Genomic DNA, 16,431 nt, shown 5'->3' with positions numbered 1-16,431 from the left:
ACCTCTCATCCCCACTGTTTCCCAGTGTCTGACCTGAAGGTCCCCCATCTCCTGGAATAAAAAGGACCCAGTGTGACTCAGGGAGCTCCCAATTTAAAATACGTCTAGGGCCTCATTGGAGTGTCAGTTAGTTGCTAGTTGTTTTGTTTTGTTTGAGATAGGGTCTCTCTCTTTCTCTCTCTCTCTCTCTCTCTCTCTCTCTCTCTCTCTCACACACACACACACACACACACACACACACACACACACACACACACACAGTATAGCTCTGAGGTGTCCTAGAACTCACTATGTAGACTAGGCTGACTTCAAACTCATAGAGATCTGCCTGCCTCTGCATCTGGAGTGTTGGGATTGAAGGTGTGTACCACGTCTAGCCAGTGGCTAGTCTCCATGGACATCTCCTCAAAAGAACAGGGTTTCTTAGCTTTATCCTGTGGAACTGCACCTGCAAGATGGGACATTCCTCAGCCCAACCTCTTAAATCCACCAGTTACAAAGACAATCGTTTATCTTCAGGAGCTCTGGGAAGCCAACCATAATCTGTAAACTGACATACAGGGGGAGGAGGGAGAGTGAATCTTTTATCTGTCTTTTTTTCTTCTTTCTCTCTGAGAAGGTCTTAGTACATATAGGCTGGCCTTGAACTCATTCTGTAGCCCAAGCTGGCCTAGTGTGTGATCCTCCTGCTTCAGCTCTCCACATGCTGGGATTACAGGCATTCATCACCATGATGATTCATAACCCTACATACCCCTTTGCTAACTGGGCCTCTAGGTACCCAAATGCTGGGATAGGGACATTTCTGTCTATGAGAAAGTAACAGATTGGGCACATCAAGCGTATTGGATGGTTCCTACCCCCATCAGAACCCTGCTTGCTGAATTCACCAGCCTTGATTCTCACACATTCCAAAGCCTGTCAGGGGAAAAGTCTGAACCCCCCAAAATGACAAGAGTCAGTAGGATATCCAGGAGGGTGGACCCACATCAAGAGGGGGCATTCGCTGTAGGGCTGGTGATGGGACCACCACTTAAAGGACTATTAACCACACAAGGTCAGAGAATAATGGATGGGGGTCATTAAGAACACTAGGCTCTTCTTCCCCTCCCTGCGCTCCTCTTTCAGGTTTGGTCAGAAGACGCTGGACCCTGGGGACATTGAATGGCCAGGCTACTGGCTGGGCCCCTGTCTTCACCCTCACATCTCACCAGTTGAGGCCTTGCCTGGCCCTCCTTGAAGACAGGGGCTGCAAGGGGCAGATTCTAGCTATGCTAGAAACTCTTCAAATTTCTTCCCTGGTGGTCTTAGAAGCCAGCTCAGAGCTGTTCCAGGGAGGACCACTAGGCCACCGAGCCACAGAGACACAGAGCCATGAAGCCACGGAGCCTTGGAGCCGCAGAAGCCGCCTCTAAGATGCACTGCCGTGTCAACGATTTCTCCCTTAGATAGTTGTTTCGTAATCTCATGTGTGTATTTTTTTTTTTTTTGGTTCTTTTTTTCGGAGCTGGGGACCGAACCCAGGGCCTTGCTCTTCCTAGGTAAGCGCTCTACCACGGAGCTAAATCCCCAGCCCCTCATGTGTGTATTTTAACAAAGCAGCCAGGAGCTGTTACGAGACTCTTCCAGCAGATGGCAGCAAAGGCTCTTGTTCCGATTAAATCACCGCCTCATGGCTCGTGCATGTTGCAACAGAAGAAAGAGGGTATTGTGTTGGATCTGAGAGGAGCCACCTCAGTTCTCGCAGGACCAAAGGCCTGGGCAGCCTGACATCATCTCAGACAACCCGTGCCCTTGACACTGGAACACACAGCTGACCAGGGTCTCTGAAGAGACGTCGCTGTCTGGGGACAGCAAACAGACAATGCGTGCATCCTGAAACTTAATCTCCTCAATCATAAATTCCTAATCTCCAAACCTGTGGCCACAAGCAGAAAGCTTAGGAAACTCATCGAATAGGAGTTCTTCTAATTGGTGATTTTTCTTTTTATTTAAAGACAGGATCTCACTATGGAAAGCAGAGGGGTCCTGAACTCACCTACCTCTGCCTTTTGAGTGCTGAGATTAAAGGCTTGTGCCACCATGCCCCTCCCCCACCACAGACCCTCTTTTTAAAAATATTTTTAGATGTATTTGTGTTTTTCGTGTGTGTGTGTGTGTGTGTGTGTGTTTTGCCTGCATGTATATCTGTGTATCTTTTTTTAAAAAAATATTTATTTATTTATTTAATGTACAGTTCATTGTCGCTGTCCTCAGACACACCGGAAGAGGGCATCAGATCTCATTACAGAATGTTGTGAGCCACCATGTGGTTGCTGGGAATTGAACTCAGGACCTCTGGAAGAGCAGGCAGTGCTCTTAACCGCTGAGCCATCTCTCCAGCCCATATCTGTGCATCTTGTATGTTCTGGTGTTTGTGTAAGTCGGAGGAGTCCCCTAGAACTGGAGTTACAGGTGGTGTGAGCCTCCATATAGGGGCCAAGAATCAAGCCCAGGTCCTCTTAAGCCTGGAGCCATCTTTCTCACCTTGAGTATTTTTTTAAAAGGTAGATCCTGGTTATTTTATATAATATATAAAGGAAAAGGTTGTGCATTTTGTTTTATTCTACTCCCTTTGGACATGGGAGGGCGTGATGAACTGGTCAGAGAGGATGAGCAAAGCCCCCGGCAGCATCAATGGGTGCCCTATAGCCTCTGCCGGTGAACCTGCAGGCCTGATTTGTGTGTCACAGCAAGACTGGACAGGATGTAGGAAAACATTAGGGAGAGAAGGCAGCCCGCATGGTTGGTGCCGTGATCCTCCGTGTCCCTCTCCCACATGACCCTCAGTGTCAGGACCCCACCTCCTAAGGATCTGACATCTCCCTATGCCGTCAGCCCTCAACCCTCCTAACGCTGTGACCCTTTAATGTCGTGGTGACCCCCAACCATAATGAATCTCATTACTGCTTTGTAACTGTGATTTTGCTACTGTTATGACTTGTGACGCAAATACCTGCGTTTTCCGATGGTCTTAGGTGACCTCTGTGAAAGGGTTGTCCAACCCCCAAAGAGGTCACGGACCACAGGTTGAGAGCCTGTGCCCTCTGATGTCATCTGTTGAGAATATCTCAGATGAGAGAATTCCTGTGCCTAAATTAAAAAAAAAATGCTTGCACATGAATTGTAAAACTGTAAGTGTGCTACCTCTGAGCTTCCCGCCCCAGCCCCTGTCCTGCCCAGCCATGCACTTCTTTCTTACCCTTTGGCTATGCAAAGCTATTGCAACAGTGTATTCATTGTGTTTGGAAGAGACCCGAAGGTTTTTCCCACATGGTCTTAATAAAATTATTTTATTGATCTGTGGGAATATACAAATAAAATGTCCTTATGGAAATTCTGCTAGGACATGTACTGGGAAGTGCCCACATTCCCTAACATTTCAGTGCAAGAGAGCTTGACGGTACCCATTGGCTGGTGCCCGCGTCAGCTTTCGGAGGGTGAATGTCCAGGACTGTGAAGACACCCAAGCAAACAAACCTGTGAGGTGGGGAGAGTACTTTTCACTCGGCAGAGAATACAGTGGAATTTAACGACGTGGAACCATGTTACGAAAGCAGAACCATCCTCCACACCGTGTCTCATTCTTCCTGCTTGGGGTACGCGTCATGAGGTCAAGACTCTTAGTGGGGTTTGAATAGATATGGCTCCTATAGACTCATGTGTTTGAATTCATGGCCCATGGGGAGTGGCACTATTAGAAGATATGGTCTTCTTGGAGGAAGTGCGTCACTGTGGGGGTGGACTTTGAGGTCTCCTATGCTCAAGCTACGCCCAGTGTGGGACACAGTCTCCTCCTCTGCCTTTGGATCGAGGTACAGAACTCTGGCTCCTCCAGCACCGTGTCTGCCTGCACACTGCCATGCTTCTCACCATGACGATAACGGACTGAACCTCTGAAACCGTAAGCCAACCCCAATGAACTTTGTCCTTTCCAAGCGTTGCCTCAGTCACGGTGTCTGTTCACAGCAATAAAGCCCTAGCTGAGACAACTCTTTCCGTGGCACGAGGTGTAGGGTGGTCACTGGGCCTGTGCAGCGACGCCCCTGTATTCCCAGGCACGGGGCAGAGGGAAGCATTGCCCCGTCCTCTTGTGGTCCACTAGGCTCTGTAGCTGGTAACAGCCAGTGAGGTAATGGTACTCAGAGCCGGGCTAAGCTCTCCTACCCCACCATCAGCCAGGAAGAGCCACACTGCTCTAGATGGCTGGCTAGGTCCTGGAGTAAAGATGGCAGAGCTGAGCCTCAGCCAATCCCTGCAGGCAACAGAGCGAGAAGAAGGCGTAACTCTTCAGTCTCTGGGTATGACGGTTAGTGCTGTCGACATGCCACAACTTAGAGCTCCTCGGGGATCTCATGAAGGGATGGTCTCTATCTTGGTTGGCCTGTGAGCATGCCTGTGGAAGATTGTCTAGATTTGTAATTGGTGTTGGAAGACCCAGCCCACTGTGAGCGGTGCTATTCCTTAGGTAGGGGATCGTGAACTGACCTCTCTCTGCTTTCGATTATATTATAAATAAACTGGGACTCCATGCTTCAGGCTCTCCACATCTTGAGAGCTTCACAGTAAAGAGCTGTAACCTGAACTGTAAGCTAAAATAAACCTATTCTCCCTAAGGTTTTGTTGTTTTATTTATTTATTTATTTATTTATTTATTTATTTAGTGGGTTTTTTAATATGAATACATTGTAGCTGTCTTCAGGCACACCAGAAGAGGCCATCAGATGCCATTACAGATGGTTGTGAGTCACCATGTGGTTGCTGGGAATTGAACTCAGGACCTTTGGAAGAGCAGTCAGTGCTCCTAACCACTGAGCCATCTCTCCGGCCCTAAGATGGATTTTGTTTTGTTTTGTTTTGAAAGAGTTCTATAATAGCAACAGAAATGAAACTATGGCACAGGGGTGTTTGGCAAGTGTGGCACAACCAAGTCTGTCCCAATGTGATGGAGATTGGTGCCAGAAGTGGTGCTGCCGTAACCAACCCCACGTGACTGTAACCTCAGGACTCACAGCCAGGCACCAGCCTTCAGTGGTTAGAAAGGGAGGGGGATCCATGTTATGCAAAGCACTTGGCAAGATAGCAAGGAAGCAGGCTGAGTATCTCCTGACCTTGTGGCCCAGGGAGGAGGACACCAAGGGTTTCTGCTTCTTTTCTGGGCACTCGCTGGGTGAGCTGTGCTCAACTGCAGCAAGGACAGGCAGGGACGAAGGAACCCTGGGTGACTGTGGTCTCGTTGTTAAAATCGCTGTCTTATGTTAAATAAACTAAGGGGGTTGGTAGGGAGATGGCTCACTGTGCAAAAAACTTGCTGCATAAGCAAAACAACATTAGTTGGGACCCCCCAAAACCCATATAAACACCAGGAAGGTACATCAGCTCATTTGCAATCCTAGCGACATAGAAGGCAGAGATGGGGATCCCCAGAACCAGCTGGCTAGATAGACTAGCCATATCAGAGAGTTATGGTGAGAGACATAAGCTGTATATGGTAGAGAGTGAGGAAGATATCCACCATATGACCCCCACATGCACATATGCACCCACATACATGGGAACACACATACACACATGTGTGCACATTGCAAACATACACAGATTAAAAAATAATAATAAAACACATAGTTTTCCCTTTTTCTTTTTTTCGGAACAAGATCTTACTACACAATCACCCAGAATGCTAGCTAGTTTTTATGTCAACTTGACATAATCTAGGGTCCTATGGGAAGAAGAAGTCCTAACTGAGCAAAATGCCTCCATAGAATTGGCTTGTAGGCAATGCCTGTAGGGCATTGTCTTGATTGATGATTGATGTGGGAGGGCCCAGCTCACTGTAGGTGGTGTCATCAATTAGCTGATGATCCTGATGTTGCAAGAAAGCAGGCTCAGCCATTAAAAGCTCATAACCCAAAAGATAAGAAAGCAGGCTGAGCAAGTCATGAGGGGCAAGTCAGCAAGCAGCATTCCTCTATGGCCTCTGTGTCAGTTCCTGCCTCCAGATTCTTGGCCTGCTTAAGCTCCTGCCCTGACTTCCTTTGATGATGGATTATGGTGTGGGTGTAAGTGAAATAAGCCTTTTCCCTTGTCCGTGTTCCACACCCTCCGTCTCTCTTGTTTCCTGACTGAAAAATCACCGTGCCTTGAGCTGTCTGCAAATGGGTGTCTGTAGCCTTTTCTTAGCAGGTTTGGGGCCAAGCCTGGACCTTGAACATTTCCAGGCACTGACAATTATTCAAGCCATTGGCCAGGACACTGAAAGGACCACCTCTGTCCCTAGTCAGGTTCCGAAGCCTTCATATAAATGCTACCCCGTCCCATCCCTTGCTGGAGACACACCTGATAGGAAATGTTTCTCCTTGTGTTGTTGGTACAAGGGTAAGTTACCAAACCGTGTAAGTGCCTCTGAGAAAGGCTTGGGTTTGTCCAGCGAATCCCACTTGGCTCCTTTCTAGCTTGATTTGGCGCCCTCGGTTAGAGGAAACCCCTGCTGCACCTTTTGAGTTAACCCGTAGTGTGGACTTGGCAGGAAAGACACTGGAATATCCAGTATAAGAAACAGAAAAATTACACTGGGAATGGTGGCAAATGCCTTTCATCCCAGCACTCAGGAGGCAGAGGCAGAGGCTCTGTGAGTTCAAGGCCAGCTGGGTCCACAACTCCCGATCCAGGAGAGCCAGGGCTGTTACACAGAGAAACCTTGTTTGGAGAAACAGACTTTACAAGCAAGCAGACAAAGGTTTGATGAACAGAGTCTCCAAAACCACGATGCACCTTTAAACACAACATGAGCAGAGTAAGGGTCCCCAAATAGAAGACAGTAGCAGGGAAGTTATTGGGAGTGGCAATGGAGAGAAACCCTCGAGTTTGTTAGAATACACTAACCGCATATCCAAGAAGCTCAACTCCAAATAGGATAAATTCAAGGACTGTTGCAACAAAGGCAATAGCCAGCAAATGCGTCTTCTCACCCCAATGAAGACCAAACCCAGAGAAACTTAAGGGAGCGAGGTAGAAGTAACTCCTTCATCAATGAGGTAAGCAATTGGTTTCCGATCAGACAGCAAAGTGGCATGAGGTAACCTTCTTAAAATATGGAGGGGGAAAAAAATAACAGGCAGTCAAGAATTCCATATGCAGCAAAAATTAACTTTCAAAAATGAAAAAAGTTGTGCATACTTTTAGTATAATGAAAATGAAGAGTTTCAAGCTGCCCTCGGTGGGCACGCCTTTGATCCCAACACCTGGGAGGCAGAGGCATGAGGATCTGTGTGAGGCCAGCCTGGTCTACAAGAGAGTTCCAGGCAGCCAAGGCTGTTACACAGAGAAAGTCTGTCTTGAAAAGAAAAGAAAGGGGCTGGAGAGATGGCTCAGAGGTCAAGAGCACTGGCTGCTCTTCCAGAGGTCCTGAGTTCAATTCCCGGCAACCACATGGTGGCTCACAACCATCTGTGATGGGATCTGAGGCCCTCTTCTGGTGCGTCTGAAGGCAGTGACAGTGTACTCATACATAAAATAAATAATTCTAGAAAAGAAAAGGAAATCGTTTCTTGTTAGTATTTGTGATAGCTGGCTTTTATGTCGACTTGACACAGAATTATCTGAGAGCAGAGAGCCTCTATTGAGAAAAAGCCTCCATAGATCGGGCTGTAGGCAAGCCTGTGGGGGCAAGTTCTTAATTAGAGATTCGTGAGGGAGGACCCAGCCCACGGTGGATGAGGCTACTCTAGACTGGTGGTCCTGGGTTCTATAAGAAAGCAGACTGAGGGAGCCATGAAGAGCAAGCCAGTAGCGGGACTCTTTACTTATAAAGTAAACGTTAAAAGGAATCTTTCAGGCTGAAGTAGGAGAATTTGAGGAAATAATTCCAATCCACATGAAGAAATAGAGAGTTGTCTTTTATGTTGACTTATGAACTTCACAGTAAAGTACACAGTGCCTGTTGGACAGAAGGCTGGAGAGTTAACTGGTGGCTGAGAGCATTGACTGCTCTACCAGAGGACCCGAGTTTATTTCTCAGCACCCACATCTGATGTTTTAACAACTACCGGTAGTTCCAAGGGACCCAACGTCGACTTTGCACTCTTCTGGCCCCCCATAGGCACCCGCATACATCACACACACACACACACACACACACACACACACACACACACACACACACATTTTTAATCCTAGAACCTGGGAGGCGGAGGTAAGCTGATCTTTGTGAACTCCAGTTCCAGTCCAGCCTGGTCTGCATAGTGAGTTTCAGGCAATCTTGGTCTTGTAGTGAGTTCCAGACCCTGTCAGATGGACATCGTGAGATGCTATTTTAAAAAAAAAGTTCATTCTTTTTTGTCTTTGCTATTTAAAAATGTTAATTATAGCCAAGTGGTGATGGCACATGCCTTTGATCCAGCACTTGGGAGGCCAGCCTTGTCTACAGAGTGAGTACCAGGACAGTCAGGGCCACATAGAAATCCTGCCTCAAAATAACAATTATCATAATAATACTGTTACTTATTATTGTTGTTATTATTATCATTATCATTATCATTACCATTATCACTATCACTATCATTATCATTATTATTATTATTGTGGGGAGACTCACATGAACCATATGTGGAAGTCAGAGGACAGCTTTGTAGAACTGGTTCTCCATTCTGCCTTTATGTGGGTTCTGGGGACTGAACTCAGGTCCCCAAGCTTTTGTAGTAATGCCTTTACCTGCTGAGCCATCTCTTTGGCTCTGTTGTTAACTCAGGAATGAGCTCTCATGTACCCCAGGCTAGACTCAGACTGGTCTGTAGCCCAAGACTTAATTTCTGTTTGTCCTGCCCTGAGTGCTGCTGGGACTACAGGAATGAGGCCCAATGCCTGGCAGCTTTGATTCTATCTACATTATCATATCTTTGCACAATCATGGTGTTCTACTTAGCGGAGGTCAAAGTGTCTACTGCGTGTTTGATTTAAGAGGCAATTGCATAAGCAGCCATTATCAGACTATGTGGATGGTAATACACTGCCCATCGGATTAGGGCTGTAATCACTTTAGAAGAGGGGGCGACTGAGCTACCTATGAGTAGAGTTTTTGTGTTTTATTCAGTGCAGTTAGTTCAAACAATGATCTGAAGTAAGTTGTTATCAATTAAGATGCTAATTGTGAAGCTCTTGGCAACTGATAAGAAAATAACGATTAAAAAGCGAGGGCTGGGATGTACCTTGATCTTAGAGCACTTACCTCGATTGTGCAAGGCCCTGGGATCCATCCTCCTGTACCATACACACACAAACATACACAGACACACACACACACACACACACACACATTCACACTCACACTCACACTCACACAAATACGCACACAACACCACATAGATACTTCCTCATAAACATAGACACATATACACACCCATACCCACAACCCACACATTCACACTCACACACACACACAAACATACTCACACTCACACAAATACACACACAACAACCACAGACAAACTTCCTCATAAACACACACACACATACACATCATACACATTCACATACACATATACACACACAGAAATAGACACATATACACCACACACAAACAAACAAATACACACACACACACACACACCACAGACCACACACACACATACACACATATGCACCATATACCACATACAAACACCACACACAAACAAATACCTACACAGATACACAGGCAAGCTAAACATGGTGACACATATCTTTAATTCCACACTTGGAGATGGAGGCAAAAAAAAAAATTGGGGGTTATTTTTGGCTCTATAAGGATTTTGAGGCCAGTCTGGATTACAAGCGACCCTATCTCAAAAAAATCAACCATTCAACCAAACATCCAACCAAACAACCAAACAAGAAGCCAGACTTTAAAAGCCATTATGATGCCATTAATATTAAATGCTCAGAGAAGGCAACGCTCTGGTGACTGAGGTAGGAGGATCAGTTGAGGCCAGTCAGGGCAGCTTAGTAAGACTCTTTTCAAAAAAACAAAGGTATAGAGTTTCTTTTTGGGTAATGAAAGTGTTTTGAAATTGGATAGTGGTGGTGGTTGCACAACCCTTCGATTGTATGAAAAACAAAACAAAACACGGGGCTGTACACTTTAAAGCACTGAATTGCGTGATATCTGGAGAGCGGGGGAGGGAGAGAGAGAGAGAAAAAAAGAGGGAGGGGCCCTCAGGCGAGAGTGGGCTGGTTGGATGCTGGAACAAGGAGAAGGGAGCCAGTACATACGTCATTGGCACAAACTTGGAAGATACGGCCTCGTCTCATTCCCAGGCATGAACGTGTTGAGTGACAGCAGCTTGTTGTATCCCAGCCCTAAATCAAGACCAAGCCGGAGTGGGCAGCACACCCATCTGCAGGCTTTCTCTGATGGATTAGGGAGGCACCTGGTTAATCCTCCCAAGAACCAACATGGCTCAAGGAAAGGAGACCAGAGGTTCCCCCAAGTGACTGAAGTATTTAGGATAAAGTCAAGAAAAAGAGCTACGATTGTACACAGCCAAGACAAGATCTGTAAATTCTCTCTGAGAGAGGGAGGGCGGAAGCATGGCTGTTGGCACACTGCGCTCTATTGAACAGATGGAGAAAAAGCTAAGTTACGTCTTTGAAGCTTTTCTAGTGGAAAATTGAAACACAGACAGAAGCAATGACCACAGGGGCTGGAGACATGGCTCAACAGTTAAGAGCCTTGGCTGCTCTTCCCGGGGGCTGGAGTTTAGTTCCCAGCATTCACATGATGGTTCCCAACCAGCTGGCCCCCTGGGCACTGCATGCATGTGGCGTACAGCCATGCAAGCAAAACACCCATACAAATACAGTAAAAATAAGTAAGATTTAAAAAAAATGAATACAGCACTATCCCTGATTGTTGGTTTCGTGTGCTTATATTCTACTGTCCACTGAACATATTACGTGGAAAATTCCAGGGGAGAAAAATCACAGATTTTAAGTTGTACGCTATTCTGAATGACAGGTTGAAATATCGTCACCATTATATCCTGTCCTGTCTTGGTCATCAATTATTCACGAACATCCTTATCCACTGTGAGAATCAGTTCTCACTTTATAAATGCAGTGGAGAGGCAGAGATGTGAAATTGAGATGATTTGTTTTATAAGCCTGCAAAGCCAGGCGTTGGCCTAGAATGGCAGGTTCGTGGACTGAGACAGAGCGCCATCTTTATGAACCCTGAGCACATGACCCTTCCTCTCTCTTATACAGTCAGGAGGGTGCATTCTCACATGCCGTTTAGGTCGTATCTTTCCCAAAACTCATTATGGATTTTTCTCTATGTTTTTAATTTTATGTGCGTGGATATTCTGCCTGCATATATGTCTGTATATCACGTATGTGCCTGATACCCACAGGCGCTAGAAGAGGATCTGTTTGGACTGGAGTTATAATACAGGTAGTTAGGAGCCACCATGTGGGTGCTAGGAATCAAACCTAGGTCCTTTGCAAGAATACCCAGTGCTCTTTGTCTCTGATTCATCCCTCTAGCCTTTTCATGGTTTATTTTTAAAGATTTATTTCATTTTTAATTATATATATGTGTGTGTGTGTGTGTGTGTGTGTGTGTGCGCGCACACGTGTGTGCTTATGGGTATGCACACATGACAGCAAGTGCCCGCAGAGGCCAGACGTGTCAGTTCCTCAGGATCTAGCGTTGCAAATGCTTGTGAGTTGCCTCATGTGGAAGAACTCAGGTCCCCTGCTAGAGAACTATGTGCTTTTAACCTCTGAGCCATCTCCCAGCTCCTCAGCTCTGTGTTCTGTGTCCTAGTTATTTTAAAGCTTACCAGGCACATGACCTGGCCAGAAATCTTGGTTATATTAAACTTCTAGTTTGGGTGTTAGGAAGTAACTAAGCAGAGAGAGAAAGAAAGGGGTGCGTATGTGTTTGTGGGTGTCTGTGGGTGCGTGTGGAAGTTGACTTTGTAGTGTCCTCTTTCAGTCACACTGGAAGAGCCTCTCTCTCTCTCTCTCTCTCTCTCTCTCTCTCACAAACACACACACACACACACACATACTCTCTCTCTCTCTCTCTCTCTCTCTCTCTCACACACACACACACACACACACACACACACACACACACACCATAAAAACCTTGTAGCATTTCCTTTTTCAATGCTCTGAGTCTGGAGTCTTCACAGAGGAAAATACTTTATTATTCTAAACCCTCTAGCTCTTTTAAAATTTTGTTTTTGTCTCTGGGAATGTGTCCCTTGCATCCAGATGTTTGAGGGTCTTATCTAAAAACAGTTTTCTTTGTAGCCACACTTGCTTCCCAATTTTATTGTTCTTAGTTTTGATTTGCACCTTTTCAAATTTATTTAATTTAACTTTATCGTGTGCATTGGTGTTTGACCTGTATGGGTGTCTGGGTGAGAAATAGATACCCTGGAACTGGAGTTATAGACAGTTGTGAGCTACCATGTAGGCAGTGGGAATTGAACCCAGATCCTCTGGAAGAGCAGCCAGTGCTCTTAATTGTTGAGTCAACTCTTCAGCCCCTCTAATTTTCATAATTCCTCTTGTCAACCATTTTCTTGATTAATCTCTAAAGAATAAGCCTTAGGTTTAGTTATTCATGCTGGTGTTAGGGTCATGTCCCTTTGGTTTTCCTCTTACTGATTCCTGCCTCGTGTTTCTTTTGGTGTTCTGGAGTTCTTAACTCTTTTGCCTTTAATTTCTCTTGCTTCCTGATAACACGTTTGTTTCCAAAACCCCACATTCGTTCAAAAGACTCTGCCGGCACTTCACAAAATACATGTGATATTTTAATTATTCGGTCCTCGGTATGAAAGAATTTGCTTTATTGAGATCCTGTCTCAAAAATAAATTTGCTTTTTAATCCCTAGACTGTTTTAAGAGTTATTTAGTGAGGCGGTTCTGGTTATTTTTTTTTTTTCCCTTTGAGACAGGATCTCACTGTGTAGCCCTGGCTGTCCTGGAACTCACTGTATAGACAAGGCTGGCTTTGAACTCACAGATATTTATCTGCCTGCCTTTGCTCCCTGAGTGCTGGAATTAAAGGTAGTGCCATCATGCACTGATGGTGTCTAATGTGTGATGTGTCATGTGGGGCTGGGCTGGGCCGATGCTACAAAAAGACCCCTGAGTGTAGGAGCTTCACTAGAAGGAAATATGTTCCTCTATCCTAAAGCCTCCAAAAGAGGTGGGCAGGGACGGGGGCTGCCCAGCCTCTCTTCTGTCCCTCCCTCCCTCCCTCCCTCCCTCCATCCTCCCCTCCTTCCCTCCCTCCCTCCCCCAGTTGCTCTTCTCTTGCCCTAGTTGAAGGGTTGGCCACTGCTGGGCCAGTGTCTTAACTGATGGGCGCTGGGGAGAAGGAGTCTGAGGGTAGTAGGTGGTGAGTTACTCTGACTCACACCTAGTTGTATGTCTACAGCTTACCCTGGGAAGTGTGTGCCCACCCACACACCCAGGCTGGCATTCCTGCTAGTGAGGAAACAGGGGATCTGTGAATGCACTTTCGGTCATTGCTCCACCGGTTTCTTTGTTAGAGATTATTAATATTAATGGAACTTGGTTGTTGTTTTTCTGTCCGAGGTCAGTCAGTGGTATTGACGTGTGTGTGTGTGTGTGTGTGTGTGTGTGTGTGTGTGTGTGTGTGTGTGTGGTTTTGGACAGGGTCTCTCTCTCTGCAGGTCTGGCCTGCCTGGAGAAATCTGCCCGAGCACTGGGTTTTAATGTGTGCCCCATCACCCCTAGCTGGGATTGCCCTGCTGTGACTGAAATGTCCTTGTGACCTGATAAATGCACAAAGTTGGCAGCATGTGTGCTGTGCCTGGGGCGGGTCTCTCTCGTCCAATAGCATCTGGGGAGCCACAGCCCAGGCGCTCCATGTGGCTGTTTTTACATCCTAAGTTCTTTGCTGTTTGCTTTTCCTTGGAGACCAGGAAGGAGAGGGCAGGCTGTGAGCACTTCTGTTATCAGGAGTATGAAACTTCTCCTTTCCTTTAAGAATATTATATGAGATTTAAACAAATGGAATGATTAATAAAAAAATTTTTAAAAATTTAAAAAAAGATCTCTGTTTGAAATTCTGCATAACAGATTCTCTGAAGAAAATGAGGTTCGTTGGGAGGACAGTACCTGCACACCCAGGAGGAGCACTAGGAGGGATGGCGGAGCACAGGAGGAGGCTGACCAAGGGGAAGTTTTAAAGCCAGAGAGGAGATGTTTGTTCAATGTTGTGAGACAAAGCTCCTCAGTCCACTGCGGGGCTCCATGGCCGCTCAACAGTGACATAGCCTGTTGCTGGGAGCTGTCTCCAGGGAGACTCCTGGCTGGCATCTCTTGTTTTCAGTCCGTGTAGTAGTTCTCAGCAGAGCACGTCAGGACCCAGAGAGTCTACAATGGCCTTTCTTGTCGGCAGCCAAAAATTATAATTGTATGCCTCCCTTCTTGGTCTCCTGCATTCATTCATTCTCTGTCTCTATCTCTGTTTCTGTGTGTCTGTCTGTCTGTCTTATGTGTATGGGGGAACATGCATATGTGGGGGTGTGCATGTACTAGTGAATGCCAGAGTGTCCTTGGATCACTGTCTTCTCTTTCTCTCTGGCTACCCAGCAAGCCCCTCTCCCTCCTGGGGTCCTTTTGTTCCTGCCTCCCAGAGCTGGGATTATAGGTACATATCAGCACACCTGACTTTCTCTGTGTGCTGGGCTTCAAAACTCAAGCTTACACTGAGGCACCCCTCCAACCTTATTATTTTTCTTTGTTTAGTTTACATACACTTACTTACTTAATTAATTAATTAATTAATTAATTAATTAATTAATGGTCCTCAGTGTGTAGCTGCAGGCTGGCCCAGAACTCACAGAGTTCCATCTGCCTCTCCTTGAATGCCAGGATTAAATACATGAGTCACCATACTAAGCAAGTCCTATTATTTTTAAGTTCGATTCCAACAATTCTCTAATCTAGTTGATCAGAATTAACTAAGGGGGGTCTGGAGAAATGGCTGAGCAGTTAAGAACACTTGTTGCTCTTCCAGAGAGCCTGGATTTAGTTCCCAGCACCCACATGGTAACTTACAATTATTCGTAACTCCAGTTCAAGGGAGTATGAGTCCATCTTCTGACCTCCAGGGGTACCCAGCATGTACATGGTACACACACACACACACACACACACACACACACACACACACACACACACACAGAGTACTTGGGAAATCTAGGAAGGAACATAAAAATTAAGGTCATCCTTGAAGCCAGGCCTGGGCTGCAAGGGATGATTGCCCTCTCCTAAATAGAAGGAGGCTACATGTTGATAGATCTTATTAAAAGTTATTTTCTGGGTTAAAGAGATGGCTCAGGAGTTAAGCACACTGCTTTCTCTTCCAGAGGACTGAGTTTCGATTCCCTGGACCCACATGGCAGCACACAACCGTCTGTAGCTTAAGTTCCAGGGATCCGACACCCTCACACAGACATCCATGCAGGCCAAATATCAGTGTACCTGAGATAAAAAAAATGATTGTTTTAAAGTCACTGGGCAGTGGTGGTGCACATCTTTAATACCAGCACTCAGGAAACAGGCTGATAGATTTCTGAGTTGAGGCCAGCCTGGTCTATAGAGTGAATTCCAGGATAGCCAGAACTACATAGTGCTTAGGGACTCCACAGCCTTACCGTGGCATTTTACTTCCTCTCCACTTTGCTTTCCTGAGAATGGATCATGTTTTTTCTCACTAATTCAGAAACATTTAGCCTTTTGTTTGTAGCTTGGCTGCCCCTAAGTCTCACACTCCTGCCTGTCTCTCCATCTTCATGGTTCACCCATGCCAACATCCCTGAAGAGGAAGATGGCCACCAAACCCAATACTACTCTATGGCCCATCTGTGTGAACACCCATTTCTGCTGTTCAATTTTTCTGTCTCTTTTCCCTCCAGTCTGGGGGAACGCTCCCTCCCTGATCTCTCATGCCTGCCTTTTTCGCCTCTGACACCCCCACAATGCTCTCACCCTGGGAAGACTTGGAGTCTGAGGGTGTTGTCTTTATCCTGACCTTTTCTTGAATGCTGTCTGAATGGCTGTGTATAAACGGCTAAGGCTGGAGGTCTTCCCTGTCAGTGCCTCAGAACAACACTCTATTGTCTCTCACACTCTGCACCACTGCTGTGAAACCCTCCACGGAGCCCGCCCCAGCTTTCTTCCTTTGCTATCAGGACCTGTACATTTTCCCTCTTGTCTTCAGTGTTTTCAGCTTTGCCGTGGGCTCAGGGCACAGCTCTGTCTTCCCTAACCCTCTGGAGCCTCTTATCCCCGTGATCTCCCTCCTCCCTCTAGTTCTAGGAAGCAGGCCTGGTTCCGGTCTCCTCTAAAGCCTCTGGGGCAATGTGC

The 16,431-nt window shown here is 46.2% G+C and overlaps 1 long non-coding RNA gene across 4 annotated transcripts in view; it reads right to left on the bottom strand.

The window, feature by feature from the left end:
• Positions 1–3,257: 3,257 nt before the first annotated feature.
• LOC102548374 (uncharacterized) overlaps positions 3,258–16,431 on the bottom strand; it is a 17,208-nt gene continuing 4,034 nt past the window's right edge. The window contains exon 5 of one of the 4 annotated variants that reach the window (XR_005487512.2): positions 3,258–4,435. This is a non-coding gene — a long non-coding RNA (uncharacterized LOC102548374). Of the gene's footprint in view, positions 4,436–5,661; positions 7,562–7,913; positions 8,322–14,767; positions 15,547–16,431 lie in introns of those variants that run through there. The other 3 variants (XR_005487514.2, XR_005487511.1, XR_005487513.2) reach the window with 3 other exon arrangements.

Source organism: Rattus norvegicus, chromosome 7 (genome assembly GCF_036323735.1).
Source record: "Rattus norvegicus strain BN/NHsdMcwi chromosome 7, GRCr8, whole genome shotgun sequence".
Taxonomy (NCBI): Eukaryota; Metazoa; Chordata; class Mammalia; order Rodentia; family Muridae; genus Rattus; species Rattus norvegicus.
Note: the sequence above shows the minus strand (reverse complement) of the source record. Positions and strands in the feature narration are given on the sequence as shown.